The 15,197-nt window shown below is 41.1% G+C and overlaps 1 long non-coding RNA gene across 3 annotated transcripts in view; it reads left to right on the top strand.

Moving 5' to 3' along the window:
* The window catches only part of LOC123858834 (uncharacterized), a 23,307-nt gene extending 8,110 nt beyond the window's left edge, over positions 1-15,197 (top strand). For 2 of the 3 annotated variants that reach the window (XR_010410569.1, XR_006794245.3), the window contains 2 exons: positions 2,721-2,791; positions 14,994-15,197. This is a non-coding gene — a long non-coding RNA (uncharacterized LOC123858834). The remainder of the gene's footprint in view (positions 1-2,720; positions 2,792-14,993) is intronic. The other variant, XR_008507651.2, reaches the window with a different exon arrangement.

Genomic DNA, 15,197 nt, shown 5'->3' with positions numbered 1-15,197 from the left:
CTCCCATCTAAATGAAGATTCCTCTGGGGGTGCCTGGCTGGCTCAGTCAGTAGAGCATGTGACTCTTGATCTCAGGGTTGTAAGTTCAAGCTCCACGTTGGGTGTGGAGATTACTTAAAAATAAAGAATCTTTACAAAAAATAAGAATAAATAAATGAGGATTCCTCTGTGTGGAGAAAAAATAATCTTTGTACACTGTTGGTGGGAATGTAAAGTGGTGCAGCCACTGTGAAAAACAGTATGGCGGTTCCTCAAAAACTTAAAAATGGAACAACCTATGATCCAGTATTGGGTATTGTATATACCCTCTATGGGGTATTTACCCAAAGGTATATAAATAAAAGGGTATACCCTCTATTGGGTATTTACCCAAAGAAAACAAAAACACTAATTCAAAAAGGTATGTGCATCACTATGTTTATTACAACATTATTTACAATAGCTAAGAAATGGAAGGGACCTAAGTGTCCATTGATAGACAAATGGATAAGGAAGATGTGGTACACACACACACACACACACACACAGGAGTATTACACAGCCATGAAAACATGAGATCATGGCTTTTGAGACAACATGGATAGACCTAGAGGATATTATGCTAAGTGAAATACTTCAGGCTGAGAAAGACAAATACCACATGATTTCCCTCGTATGTGGAATCTAAAACAAAAACAATTGAATAAACAAACAAGAAGCAAAATCATACCTGTAAATACAAAATAAACTGATGGTTGCCAGAGGGGAGGGGGAATGGCGAGATGTGCAAAATGGGTGAAGGGGAGAGGGAGATGCAGGCTTCCAGTTATGGAATGAATAAGTTATGGGAATCAAAGGCACACCATAGGGAATATAGTCAATAATACTGTAATAGCAAGATATGGTGACAGATGGTGGCTACACATGTGGTGAATATAGCATAATGTATAAACTTGAATGTAGTATAATATATAAACTTTTGAATCACTATGTTGTACATCTGAAACTGATGTAACATTGTGTGTCAACTATACTAAAAAAATAAAAAAAAAAAAGAAACACAAATGCAAAAGGCAATTCTAAGAAAGGGGAAAAATTTATACCATCTACTAGGTTCATAAAAGTAAAAACATTTAATAGCAAAGAATAGGAAAGCTATAATGGGGGGGGTGTAGAACAGTATTTAAATGGGTAGCATCAAGATTATTTGTTCCTTTAAGGGTGGCTAATGAATGCAGAAAAACCTTCAGGTACTTACTTTTGAAAAATAGCTTTGTTGAGGTATAACGGACATACAATAAACTGAATGTATTTAAAGTGTTAATAAATAAACAAATAAATAAGAATTCCCCTGCTTTAGTGCTCTTGTAGCACCCTGTACTTTTCATTCTTAGTGCTTATCATGCTATGTAGTTTATTGTAAATATAGAGATCATATACATAAACACATGTATATACATATACAATTATATGTAGATGTGTATATATATATGTTCGTGGAATGTATATGTATATATGTACATTTCTCGTTTCCATTTGATTTTTTAAAAGATTTTATTTATTTATTTGACAGAGAGAGCGAGCATGCACAAGTAGGCAGAATGGCAGGTAGAGGGAGAGGGAGAAGCAGGCTCCCCACTGAGCAGAGAGCCAGGAACCTGGGATTATGACCTGAACTGAAGGCAGATGCTTAACCAAACCACCCAGGTGCCCCCCGCTTTTTTCTTTTATTTATTTATTTGAGAGAGAGGGCATGCACAGAGGGAAAGGGAGAAGCAGACTCCCCACTGAGCAGGGAGCCCAACTTGGGGCTTGATCCCAGGACCCTGGGATCATGACCTGAGCCAAAGGCAGATGCTTAACTGACTGAGCCACCCAGGCGCCCTTTCCATTTGACTTCTAAAACAATGATATGTAACGCTTACATAATGCCTACTATCTACCAGGTACTGTTACATGTAGTTTACACATTTTCATTCATTTAATCCTCTCAGTGATTCTTAGGTAACTGAGTACAAAATTGTTAAGTAAGTTACCCATGATTACACGGCTAGTAAATGGAAAAGATTTGACCCCTGGCAGTCTGGTTCCGGAGACCGGGCTGACTGTCCTACAACATAGTGGTGGGTGCTATAGCTCTTTTTGTCAGCCCCAGTGTAGCCGGCATTGAGCATAGTGCTTGGCATGGTATGGGCATCCCCTAAACACTTGTTGAATGACTATATGCCTGAATGATTCCTCCATACTAGGTTAGGAGTCCTCCTAAGTATCACAGAGCATGCTGTAATAGCATTTACATAGTGATAATAACATAAATATGGATCTAACCACAATTATAACTACAAATATAACTTAATTGGGAGGATGGGGGGAATGATAAGTCTATGCATGGTGGGGCCAAAGGGGGTGGGAGGAGCACTGAAAAAAGAGAGCTAAGTTCTCACTTGCCACAGTGGAAAATCCCTAGGTAATGCCTAAAACTGGGAAAAACTTTCAAGAAATCATAGTATGTTACTCAGAGGTATAGAGATAAACACTGAAAGAACTGACTAAAGGAATTGTATATAGCTGTGGCTGAAAAGAGAGAATTTGGCAGGCAGGAAACTGCTGTTTTTCATAACTAGTCTTGTAGGACTAGTAGTACGTCTTAACTGTGAGCATGCATTCCTGTGATAAAACAAAAACACAATGAACAGAATGGTTTGGACTTCTAGTAATTTTCGAACCATGTTTGTTTCCAGGCAGTATGTATGTCTTCATAGTGCTCGGTGCTTCTGAAAGATGGATGAACAATTCCAGGTATTATAATAAGGTATCGTTAGCATCTCCCTGCATTAGTCTCTACTTTTTTATTCCAGGTAAGGACATGCCTCGGGTTCCACCATTCCATTTTTCTAGTTCTCTGCATACCATCCTTTGTCTTTAGACCCTCAGGCAGCTGAATGAGTTAGGGAGAAGAGTGTACCCAAATTGAATGTGCATATCCTTGTTGCCTTTACATCATTACTCTTAAGCAGGTGGAAACACCAAAAGAAAACAAGAATCAAGAACGGAGTGTTTCACTCTTCCCCAGACAGGAATTCATACAGGTGTCTATTGGGTGAGGGCCTTTGCCTTGATTTTAACCGTAAAGCTCTCTTGGTCTAGTTGATGGTTTTGATTTTGTCAGAAGTCTGCCGACTGCACGGTGATGGCAGGCTGATCCCCTACAGAGAAATCTGTCCTGAAAATGACTCCTGTAGTCTTCCCTGACTTCTGCCGATCTGCAGAGACGTTTTTCTCATGTCTCCCCTTTGAACCATTACTTCGGAGGAGAGAAGACAAGAAAAAAGCATTGAGTTGCACTCTGAAATTTAACCACTTTTTGGCTGAGTTTGGTTATTAATGCTTTTAATTACATGTGTAATTATATTCTATGTTTGATTTTAATAGTAGTTAAGCCATTAAGACTCAGAAGAATTTTTAATGACTGATCCCCTAGATATAAAATGAAAGAGTTAGTTTGAGTGACTTTCCAGACCCCTTCTAGTCCTTGAACTTCTATGACTTGATGACTCAACATGAACTTCATGGTCTTTTAAAAGAACTCTATTTATGAAAGGCAGAATAAAAATCACCCAAAACTCCATCCAAGTGCAAATTTGAAACAAAGGGTGCTTACTATTTACACAGAAAATGAAAATGTAATTTCTGTGTACTATAGGAAAGCACTAAGTGTTTGAGGGATGAGTGGAAAATAGCACAAAAGAAGAAATACTGGTTTGAAACTTCTGTCACTGGGTTCATCATGGTTTTTATTTCCCGTATCTTAGGATGTTTTAATATTTGGGGGGGCCTTTCAGCCGCAGGGAGAAGGCTAGCTAATTCCTGTAGATAATAACAGTTTGCCTGGAACTATATCTTCCATATGCAAACACAGTCTCATATTTGTCCCTCTGTCCCCCCAACACTCTGCTTATCTGACTCTCAGACAGCACACCAATATCTCCCAGGACCTAAGCCATCCCAGGGCCAGGTACCAGGCAATCAGAGACCACCCAGTAGCCCCAAACCTGCCCGAATTACTCAAACAGGCTAATCCTAAAATGTTTCCTCTGCCCAGCCTTGCCTTTCCCACCCAAACCCCAATAAGACGCTGGCCTAGACTTTCCGCTTGCTTCTGCTTCTGCCTCCTGACCACAGCCTGGTGCTCCCCCCCCCCCCGCCCCCCGCCAACCCCCGCACATGACCCTGCATGGTGTGGTAAGTCATAATTTTTTTCCCAATGGCACTGAGCTCTCCATATCATCATTCTGTTACTGCCATAAATTAAAATCCCATGGGTCCAAATGAGACAGCAACCTACATGCAGTTTTTGTTGACCGTGGAAACTGAGAGAACTCCCTGTCTTCCATGTTCCTTGTAGCTAGGGTTGGTTCACTTGCTTAGGACACCTTGCAAATGATAACCCAGACTTCTAACTCAGTCCCCATGTGGGCTATGTAGCTTTCAGTATTTCATGATCACACATCCAACCCCTAGACTGGGCCACATGCTCAAAATAAGTGTTTTATCTTAAAGTATAAGGTGATAGGCATAGGGGATAGAGGTGGAGAATGACAGATACTCATTGCGACTTTACTTGATATTTTGGAACCATTAGTCATCGGACATGCCTGACTGAAGCCGGGTCCCTAGTGTTGTCTTCCTGTATCAAACTGCATTCATTATTGCTTCAAGCCTCCTATCGATAACAACAGCTACAATTTGGGCATCTGCTCTGTGTCTCTAATCACACTCTAGACCTTTCACCAAAACTCTGATTATCCACAATTTTTTGATGAAGAAACTGACTCCAAGAGGTTAGTTTTCTCACTGACACACAGGTAGAAGGCAGCGAGCAAGTAAGTAAAAGAGCCAGGATTGCAAATTGAAATCTGATTCTAAACCCTGCCTTCTTCCCTCTCCCCCCCACCTCCCCCCCACTGCTTCAGTGATGAATTCTGGCATGTGAACCTCGGATACCCTGCACCAGACTTACAGTGCTTAATGTGGGCAGGGGGCTTTTCCCGTGGTCATGACTATGCCCTGCGGCTCTTGGGGGTTGCGCAGGGAAATCTCTTATCATCTCTGGCTCCTGTTTCTTACTCCGAAAAACAAGGGATTTGGAGTAGATGTCTTCTTTGATAACAATTTGGATTCTTAAAATATGATTATAACTTTGCTACCTATGATGTATGAGAAATTTATATGTTATATCCTTCTTATTCCCTTTTTTGAAAAGATTTTATTTATTTGAGAGAGAGAGAGCACAAGCAGGGGGAGCAGCAGGCAGAGGGAGAGGGAGAAGCAGACTCCTAAAGGAGCAGGGAGCCTGATGTGGGGCTCGATTCCAGGACCCTGGGATCATGACCTGAGCCAAAGTCAGACACTTAACCGACTGAGCCACCCAGGTGCCCACATCCTACTTATTTCCAAAGCAGATTTGAAGTACCCAAATACCCAAATAGTTTTATTTAGCTGACATTTTAACTTTTTTTCTTTCTTATAATTACAGAAAGTCAACAAGGAACCTGAATTGGTTAACCTTAAAGAGAGCTATTTTAGTGGTCCAGAATTTAAAGTACAAATAAAAGAAGGATGTCTTTAATAAACAAATGATGTGTCATTTGGGACAAATGCAATATGATGTGTGGGTTCATATTCATAGTCATCAGGAGACTTCAGCATACTTAGCATAGTTAACATTTCCAAGGTGTATGTGTGTGTACGTGTCAACCTTAGTATTTAATTTCACTCCTGATTGGTCTCTTGTGTTTTCAGTTGTCTTTCTGTCAGTGGGGATGAGCAGATACACACAGATCCTTCTTGTGCCTGATCTAAATTTTGACCTATGGCTTACATTACACAGGTCAGACGTTTAGCTCACTCGAATCTGTGACCAGGATAGTGTATTATTATCTGGCCCACCAGGGGATTGGACCCGACCGAAGCCTTGTCCCGTTAGCCTTAAAGTCTAGTCAACTAGCCTTAAAGTCTGAGTTGCCACTCGGTTCAAGAAATGTGACTTTTTTTACATCAGCTGGGCCACTCAGGCTACCTGATTGTATCTCAGTTTCTACATTTTTTCCCCAGGGATAATAATATCTCTGTGACACTTTATGGAAGCCAATATATGTGATAGTTTATATTCACTGCAAGTAGTTAACTGGCTTATAAGATAATCCAATTAACCAGAGAGAAAGACAGTATACAATGTTAAAAACAGTTGTATTGATTAAAACCTGATTTTAACTAAGTCGAAAATTGGCTTTTTTTTTTTTTAAGAATTTTTCAGTTTGGAAGAAATTCAATATGGGGGAAAGAAAGAGAAAGAAATTGAGAGAAATAGGAAGAGAATTTTTCCTGTTTTTGAGCCAAAAATTTTTGAGGAAACATATATATTCTCTCTCTATATATTCTAATCCCTGTTTTTCTTACTATTCAATAAAAGGCACTATTCCATAAAATTTGCTATCACATGGTGATCCTGAGTTCTTTGTCAGACAAACTCTCTTTTGCTGTTATATTATTATTGTAATTGGAGTGTATTTTTCAGCTGGTACAGCACTGTTGTTGTTTTCCATAATATAAATGCTTAGTCTGAATCGTGATCAGAAGGTGGCAGAGTTAAAAATTCAGGTTGTAACTGTGTATTGAAATGGGAATGAAAGTAGCAATTCCAAAATATTGGAAATGTGGCTGAATAAGCATTTAAAGCAGGGTGTGATCCTTAAGTACCACCAATACATCTGGTTGCTGCCTCGTTAGGAAAGGGATGAGTCGACTCGCTAGACAAGTCCAACCGAGACTAACAAGCAGCTCTGAAACTGTGTTCTAGTTCTCACCTTCTGTTCCCATAGGATGATGTTTGTCAGCTTAAAAAAAAAAAAGCCAAGCAATGTATTTTTCAACAAAACCAAATGAGCCATAGGATTTTAACGTTAAAGCAGGGTTTGGGTGTTACTGGTGCAGTTAGTTTCTGACAGCAGTTGACTGATGTTCTGCATCTTCTCACTGGACACTTGCCATGGCATGTCACTGACTCCTTCACACTGACAGCCTCTTGAGTGCTCGGTAGCATGATGCACCTGCAGAACTGCTGATGGACGGTCATTTTCCATCATCTAAAAATACGATCAATCTATTTGCTAAAAGGAATTCTGGCTCCACAAATTTGACTTTTATTTTCTTATTTGTCTTCTCTCTCCTTCCAAACAAAAAATAAGCTAGACAACTGCTGAAAGTTTCTTAAATCATTCCTGCTTCATTGCCATCCCAAAGTATGTGTCAGAGAAGGGAAATGTAGAGGGACTGTTTTAATTCAGTGTGAGGACTAATTAGGAATCCCTCTGGAAAATTATAGAAGACAAATCAAGGCCTGCTCAAATGAAATAATCATGAGGTTGATTGTATATATAAAACATGTTGATTTCTATGAATAACTCAAAATGTCTCATCTGCTTACTTATTAGCCTCTTCGTAATTACATTGTAGGGAATATTTTTTCTTTTTCTCTTTACACCATTTACTTCCACTACTTTGAATTTGTCATTACAGCAGCTAAAGCATTTCCTTAAAGTAAAAAGAGTAGTATTTAAAGATCTGTTAAGGGGCGCCTGGGTGGCTCAGTCGTTAAGTGTCTGCCTTTGGCTCAGGTCATGATCCCAGAGTCCTGGGATCGAGTCCCACATCAGGCTCCCTGCTCAGCAGTGAGTCTGCTTCTCCCTCTACCCCTCCCCCCTGGTTGTGATCTCTCTCTCTCTCTCTCTCATGCTCTCTCTCTTTCTCTCAGATAAATAAATAAAACCTTAAAAAAAATAAAGATCTGTTAACCATGGTGTGGAATTTAGAAATAGAACCATCCTAAAGTTTGTAGGGAAACATCAAAGACCCTTGAATAGCCAAAGCAATCTTGAGAAAGAAGAACAAAGCTGGAGGCATCATGCTCCCTGATTTCAAACTATATTACAAAGCTATAGTAATTAAAACAGTGTGGTATGGGCATTAAAAACAGACACATAGATCAATGGAAGGGAATAGGGAGCCTAGAAATAAATCCACATATTTACAGTCAACTTTAATTTGCGACAAAGGAGTCAAGAACATACAGTGGGGAAAAGACAGTCTCTTCAATAAATGGTATTGTGAAAACTGGACAGCCATGTGCAAAAGAATGAAAATTGACCACCGTCTTATGCCATGTACAAAAATTAACTCAAAATGGATTAAGGACTTGAATGTAAGCTCTGAAACCATACACTATGGAAAGCAGTGTGGAGATTCCTCAAAAAATTAAAAATAGAACTACCATATGATCCAGCAATTTCACATCTGGGTATTTATCAGAAGAAAACAAAAATACTGATTTGAAAAGATATGTGCATCCCCGTGTTCATTTTGCAGCATTATTTACAAAAGCCAAGATATGGAAACAACCTAAATGTCCATCAATGGTTGGATAAATGGATAAAGATATGGTATATATACACAATGGAATATTACCCAGCCATAATAAAGAGTAAGATCCTGCCATTTGTGACAACATGGATGAATCTTGAGGGTATTATGCTAAGTGAAACAAGGTAGACAGAGAAAGACAAATACTATATGATCTTTCTTATAGGTGGAATCTGGGGGAAAAGAAAATCCAAGCTCATAGATACAGAGAACAGATTGGTGGTTGCCCAAGGTGGGGGTGGGAGAAAGTCGGGAAGTGGGAGAAATCGGTGAATTGTTTTGTGGGTTTTTTTTTTTTTTTTTTTAGCTTAAATAAATTGAATTTAAAAAATCTGCTAACAGTGGTGACACACTGAGAAGCTCCATGGCTTCTGGGTTCTGGTGGGAATGAGGAGGCTGGGACCACTGCGTGCCCACTGGGAGTGATGGTGCACTTGGTGTATTGTGTGAAATGTGAGAGTGGATAACTACATGGGAATCTCCTACAAGAAAGAAATTGTGCAAACAAGCATGGCAAATCAGAATAAGCACCATTTTTTTTTAATAGTATAAATATCCTCAGGCAAAGATTGCCGTTCAGATTTAAATCTCACATTTAGTTCTATGTCCTGTATAGTGAGCTCCATGTTAAAGGTCTGCAGATCTTTTCTAATAACAGAAGTAATAAGATATTCATTTAAATTAGAAATATGCACGTTTTCTGTGACTCCTTTCCTCTGCCACCTGGTGGATTTTACTTAAAACTGCAGTAGTAATGTCCTGCGTTGAACAGGTCAGCTGATGTTGATGCTTTATGACTGATCTCATTTGAGTTTTTCCAAACTATTGACAGGCACTGTTAATAAACATTTTAAAGGGCACCTGGGTGGCTCAGTCATTAAGCATCTGCCTTTGGCTCAGGTCATGATCCCAGGGTCCTGGGATCGAGCCCCCCTTGCTCAGTGGGAAGCCTGCTTCTCCCTCTCCCACTCCCCCTGCCTGTGTTCCCTTTCTCGCTGTCTCTCTCTGTCAGATAAATAAATAAAATCTTTAAAAAAAATAAAAATAAACATTTTAAAAACACATCACAGGTTAATAATAGAAATTTCAGGGATATCTAGGTCTCTTTTAGGACACTTTAAAAATGTTTATTGTTAAACTATTTTTTCCTTAGGTCCATTTCTCTGCAGAAATGGAATGGTCATAACTTTAGGCAAGGGTCTTGGTTAAGGTCTCCAATGTCTTTTGGAGTTTTTAAAATACAAAAGCTTTCAAGCATACAGGAAAGTTGAAAGAATTTTACAGTATATAACTGTATATCTCCACAGAGATTCTACCATTAAAATTTTTACTTGCTTTGTGTTGTATCATGCATATACCTATCCCTCCATACATATTTTCAATGAATTTTAAATTAAGATGTGGACATCAGTTCACCTCCCTTGAAATGCACTCATTAATAAGAGTTCAATATTTGTTTATAGTTAGTTTTCTTAAAGCACTATTTTTGCATGAAATTGGAAATGTTTGGAACAGAGGTGGAACTCAAGAACAGGTTAAATACCATTGTTTTACAATTAGGGTAATTAGAGTTGTTAGTCATTTAATAATACCAGCATTAGTCACAATAGCCAAACGGTGGAAACAACCCAAGTGTCCGTCAACAGATGACTGGATAAACAAACTGTGGTATACACATGTGACAGAATATAGTTAGCAATAACCAAGGAATGAAATTCTGATACGTGGATGAGCCTTAAAAACATTAATGCTAAGTGAAATAAGCCAGACACAAAAAGACAAACACGGTCTGATTCTGCTTATACGAGGTATCAAGAATAGACCAATTCATAGAGACAGAAAGTAAAATAGAAGTTGCCAGGGCTGGGAGAGAGGGGAATGCAAAGTTGTTGCTTAATGGTTATAGAGTTTCTGTTTGGGATGATGCAAGAGTTTAGAAAATAGATGGTGGTGATGGTTATGTAACATTATGAATGTACTCACATGCTGCTGAATCGTACATTTAAAAATGGTTAAAATGGTAAAGTCATGTCATGTGCTACCATAATGAAAAAAAATATTTTTTCATTTCATTCTTTTATGATTAGGATAATTAGGATCACTAGTCTTTTAATGGGTTGTTAGTCATTGTCATGCAATTTTTCCACAAGGCATGCTAGAACCCCTGCCACATAGTTGATCATCATAAAGAAGATCATGTTTTATTAAAGAAACAAAGTTATAATCAAGAGTTAACTTTGAGAGTACACAACTAAGGAAGCAGCAATATGTACATTGTAGAGATGATCACCAATGTGCCATAAGAGCCAAGACACTGTAACAGTTGTCACGGCTAGGGACTACTGCGTGTGTTTCCACACAGGAGAGAGGGCAGTAGGGGAAGGCGGCACCTGACTAGGGCAGGGGTGACCCCGTGCAAGGGGTCTGGCAATGTCTAATATGGTTCAGAGAAATGGCCTGTCCCAGAAGACGGAGCAGTGGGGCAGAGAATCCAGAAAGGGGGCCATGACAGAGAGCCAGGTAGACACGTATACCTATGATAAACAGTGGACAGCTGGGAGGCCTGTATATGAGGGCCAAGCTCCCACCCACTGGCAGGGTCATAGGGCAGGACTCTAGACCCAGGGTGGAGTTAAGGATCCAATCAGCATTGGTTAACACCAGACAGAGCCCTTGTTTATCGGTTGCTCAAACTCTAACGCAGACCACCAAGAAGTACACCATGTGTGATTGTAGATAGTGATTGATGCTATTTAAGACTGGATGGAGTGGCTGCTTCAGGTAGAGTGTTCTGGAAAGGCCTTCCTCTGAGAGACAGACCTATGACCAGCTCTACATGCCAACCAGTGGAAGTGTCCTGCACTTGACACTTCTCTTGAATAGACATCATGTCATCTCATGCAATTTATACTTATCTGCTCTGTGTTCAAGTATGGCAGGATGCAGGTGGTGTATTATTGAGAAGAAACTTTCACTAAATGTCATTCTTGACTCACTTTGTAATCTATTGAAAAGTCAGAAAAAATATTACCAGGTCATTAATCCAGACTGCACAAAATGAGCGTCAAAGTTTTTCTGTCCAGAAAATTTCTAGGACGCTACTCTAAGTGGATTCTACCTCCAAGCCGCTAGCCCAGAGTACAAATGCCTGACTGTGGTGCCCAGCCTCAGGCAGTGCCAAGATAGCTCTCCTCATCCTCACCCACCCCCCGCCAGACCCTGCAGTGAGGCCAGCTTTGCGCCAGCTATTCTGGGAGAGCCTACAGACTTCATCTTACCCATTTGTTCTGTGGGTTTTTACTGAGCATCTAGTGTATGCGAGGCTCTGGGGATAAAATAGGGAGACAACCGAGAAACGTGCCCTGTGCCCACAGAACTTGTTGCCTAGTAGAAAAGGCAGACAATTAAGCAAGCAATTACAACAAATTGTAAACTGTAATAATGTTATGATAAGCTGCTTTGGGGATCCTGAGGATAGAGCACATGGAGAGCCGGGAGAAAAAGGAAGCCAAAGTACTTGCCAGTTCTCTTTACCCATTATGTTTTTAACAGAAAATTTTCAGGGCGCCTGGGTGGCTCAGTTGGTTAAGCAACTGCCTTCGGCTCAGGTCATGATCCTGGAGTCCCGGGATCGAGTCCCACATCAGGCTCCCTGCTCAGCAGGGAGTCTGCTTCTCCCTCTGACCCTCCCCCCTCTCATGTGCTCTCTCTCATTCTCTCTCTCTCAAATAAATAAATAAAATCTTTAAAAAAAAAAAAAAAGAAAATTTTCAAACCTACACCAAGGTAGAGAGAATAACGTAATAAAGCCCCATATCCATCACCCAGCTTCAATAAGTATCAATTCATGGTCACTTGCGTCCTCTCTATACCTTTTCCCCCCCAGATTCCTTGGATTATTTTGAAGCAAATCCCAGATATGGTTTCATTTGTCAATATTTTTGTGTTTATTTTGTATTTATTTTATTTTCAACTCCTGGTACAGTATCTGTTCATGGTAGGTGCTCAATAACTAAATTGATTTGTTTGCTAAACAAACATGTGAGTGTTTGGGAGAAAGGCACGTGACAAAGGGCACTGTCCGCCATATTGGAATTTGGACTCAGTCCTGTGGGCACTGGGAAGGCAGTGCAGGGTCTTGAATCAGAGAGTGACATAAAGCGGTTACTCTGTCTAAAGTGGAAAAAGAATCAGAGGTGGAGGCTTTGTCCACAGAGGGATTTTTAGGAGGCTGTTGTACAAATCCAGGCAACCAGACTACAGTTATGTGTAGGAAAGGCTAAGAAATTGGAAGAAGTGAAGGGGAGGGGAGGCAGAAAAAAAGCCCGAAGTAACACTCAGAGATAGAAAGAGGAAGACGAAGGGAAATAGCCAGTAAGGCAGAACAAAGAAAAGAGGTGAGCCAGAGAAAGTAGAGGGAAAAAGTAAAAATGAGAGGATGCCAAGAAGTACAGAGGGAGAGGGGCACCTAGCACCAGGGGCCTGGCAGGTCCTTAATTGATCTCATTGAGCCATACTGGGCAAATGCCCACTGAGAGAGGGTTGCCCATTTCCTGCCAGTTCTCTTTGCCTCTATGGGTTGAGTGCCAGCAACACTTAAGCTACTATTTGATCCAAGGAGGAGGGAGGAGGGGAGGGAGGGAACAAGGGAAGGGCAGCGACAATAGTTCTCAGGGTCTTGTGGGTATCCTAGAAGCATCCAGGCAATGTGTGGGGAGGTGAAATCTAGGCAGGAAAAGAGCTGGCAGGAACCAGACTGAGGGGGAAGAGCCTCCAGCCAACTGGGAGAGTTTCAAGGCCAGATCTTCTCTCAGAGGAAGCTGGAAGGAGAAGAGAGCATAGGGGCTCTGGGCAGATCACCACTGTCCCTGGAACATCTGAGAGGTGTTTAATAGAATGTGGGCGGCTCAAGGCTCCCAGAAACACTGGCAGCAGGGGAGGGGCCAGCCACCCTGTCCTCAAGCACACACTGAGCCCCAGGTGTGGGAGCCACCTGTTGTCCCTGGCCACCACCCCGCCTGCTAGACTTTCAGGTTCAAGGCCTTAGCAAAGCAGATCTTAGAAGTGAACACCCTTTAGAACCCAAAGCTTGGCAGGCAGGGGACCAATATTCGAGATATTCCTATTTTCTAAACTGGTAGGTTTAATAAGGTTTCCTAGCCACCATGAACATTCATTTGTTTTAGGGTTGCTGTGAAGGATTTCCCTCCATACAGCCAGCCTCTTACCACACTGCTTCCTCTGTGGTCTCAGGTGGGCAAGATCTTGGGTGGTGGCTGACAGTCATGGGTCCAGTTTGTTGATTGGGCAGAGTGAATTCCCACAGCTCCTCAGTAAGGATGAGTAGCATTTCTCCTTCTTCTTCTCTCTCTCTTTTTTTTTTAAGATTTTACTTAAATTCAAATTAGCTAACATATATGTGTATTATTAGTTTCGGAGGTAGAATTTAGAAATTCATTGGTTGCATATAACACCCAGTGCTCATTACATCAAGTGCTCTCCTTAATGCCCATCACTCATTTACCTCATCCCCCCACACCCCTTCCCTCCAGCAACCCTCAGTTTGTTCCCTAGAGTTAAGAGTCTCTTATGGTTTGCCTCCCTCTGTATTTCTCTTATTTTATTTTTCCTTCCCTTCTCCTGTGGTCATCAGTTGTGTTTCTTAAATTCCACATATAAATGAAACCATATGGTATCTGTCTTTCTCTGACTGACTTATTTCACTTAGCATAATACACGCTGGTTCCATCCATGTCATTGCAAATGGCAAGATGTCATTCTTCTTGATGGCTGAGTAATATTCCACTGGAAGCATTCGTTCTTGTCCTACATTTTCCTTCCGGGCCAGCCAGAGGCTGCCACCTGCACGTGTGTTTGCTTTGCAGATTCCACCTTCTTCTGGGTGGAGGCTGACCTTGGACTGGGTTTAGCCGACCCGTTTGGGCAATGACCCTGAGCTATGCTCCCTAACCTAGCTTTCATTGGCAGCAAAGGTGGAGCTTTGTTAGCTCTCTGATGCCTCTTCTGTCCAGAACTTGGTGACTTGCTCTTCTTGGGCCCCTGGAGGACCTGGAGAATGCTATGGGCAGCCAGGCTTCTGCAGGCAAGGCCTGGCCTCCAGCAGAGGAAGAAGATGTCCTGACCTGGTTTGTCACTTCCCCGGGGCTCCTGGTGAGATCCCTGACTGTCTTTTTGGCTTCTTTGTGATATACATGGACAAGTTTCTCCCAAGCTCGTCATGGAGATATTTGTACCAAAAGAGAAACTAACAGGAACAGTAAACCAAAGGGACCCTAAGCAAGGGATTAGTGGATGTTATTCCAATTCCCTGGATCTAAAACCACACATATTTTACAGAAATATAAAATCTGTATTTTTACAGATTTTCACCCATAGTTTCTCTAGCTCAGGAACGTTGGTTGCAATCTAGTTCACTTTGTTCCTGGAAGAAGGACAGCCTGTGACACTGCAGGTTCTGAACTGGGAAGTTCAGACCCCATTTGATGGTTTTCCTACTTCTCTCCCTGTCCTTCTAGATGCTGCAGGATCAGATCAAACATGAACCTCTGCCCTCAAGTCTGAACATCTGAACGTGTGGACTTAAAGCTGGTGCTCCTCAGGGTACAATACAGTCATAGCCCATTCTCTTCCAGAGAATAGTTCTGGATAATGACATTTTCCCTGAAATATGACCACCAAATTCCTGAAACTCATAGTTTGTAGCTATTTTAAAAAGAAAA

The sequence above is a fragment of the Mirounga angustirostris genome, unplaced genomic scaffold (genome assembly GCF_029215605.1).
Source record: "Mirounga angustirostris isolate CCGP_5_RB_7025 unplaced genomic scaffold, mMirAng1.0.hap1 SCAF_4, whole genome shotgun sequence".
In the NCBI taxonomy this organism is placed as follows: Eukaryota; Metazoa; Chordata; class Mammalia; order Carnivora; family Phocidae; genus Mirounga; species Mirounga angustirostris.
This window is presented reverse-complemented; position numbering and strand designations above follow the sequence as displayed.